This window comes from Dromiciops gliroides, chromosome 1 (genome assembly GCF_019393635.1).
Source record: "Dromiciops gliroides isolate mDroGli1 chromosome 1, mDroGli1.pri, whole genome shotgun sequence".
Taxonomy (NCBI): domain Eukaryota; kingdom Metazoa; phylum Chordata; class Mammalia; order Microbiotheria; family Microbiotheriidae; genus Dromiciops; species Dromiciops gliroides.
In genome coordinates, this window is record NC_057861.1 from 362445965 (window position 1) to 362446994 (window position 1030).

The following is a 1030-nucleotide window of genomic DNA, read 5'->3' on the forward strand; positions in this document are numbered from 1 at the left end:
TGAAGTCTTGTGTGAACAGTAAATAGGTTAGTATAGCTGGATCATAGATTGTAGACAAGAGAGTAATGTGTAAGAATATTGGAAAGATAGGAAAAGCTTAGTTTATGAAGACCTTCACAGGTTAATAAAAGAACTGTATATTTGAATTTGGAGGAAATAGAATGCTACTGATATTGCTGATATTGTGTGTATGTGTGTATGTGTGTGTGTGTGTGTGTGTGTGTGTGTACAGATGTGATGGTGCATACCTATCCTCTAGGAAAACCACTTTGGCAACTGAAACAAAAAAAAACATAATATGCAATACTTTGCAAATTTGAATGTCATTCTTGACTATTGGCCATGCTAAACTTCTCTGTATTGGTCTAAATTTAGTATATGAACTGTAGAAGCAAAAATATCTTTCTTCTCAGCTCTTATCCTCAAACTGCTAAGAATGGTGAAATTATGATGACTGTGTCCACTACCAATTCAGAATTTTTCATGTCAGATGGAATCTCAGCAGTGTTCAGTAATACTTCAGCAATTCTTTTTTTTACCAGATTTGCTCTCTATCATATCCTCCACAGGGGTTATTCCAAACTCTCTCTGTCCTCAAATCTACAATTTTACTTCCACTCACTCTCTCAGCAAATGACCTCACCTTTTCCTTTCCAAGACTAATTCCTTCATTTGATGCTACCCTTTCTTCTCTTTTCCATCTTGTGACCTGAAAGTCAAGTGTTTGCTCTATTATTTTTACTCCCCTTTCTTGGCTCTTTTCCCACCCTCTGTAATGTGGTTTTGAGGAGCAAATTATTCGAATGTTTTGTGATATCAGTATTTGGTACAACAACTTAGTTGTAATGTGTCCTGAGGTCCACCAAGGGTGGGAGAAAGTACATTAAATGTACTCACTCAATTGTTTCATTCTTGCAGGGACCTATATTTTATTAAATCCTGAATCTAATATTATCTTATTCTTTACTTTTCACTTTCTTCTTTGTCTAATCACTTTCCCCCAACTTCCACCCCTCCTTCCCTTTGCAAA

General features: G+C 35.9%; 1 non-coding gene across 1 annotated transcript; it reads right to left on the minus strand.

Annotated features, from left to right (window-relative positions):
• Positions 1–292: 292 nt before the first annotated feature.
• On the minus strand, positions 293–402 carry LOC122737722. The gene has a single exon (XR_006354516.1). It is a non-coding gene; the product is annotated as a U6 spliceosomal RNA (small nuclear RNA).
• Between the last annotated feature and the right edge of the window lie 628 nt (positions 403–1030).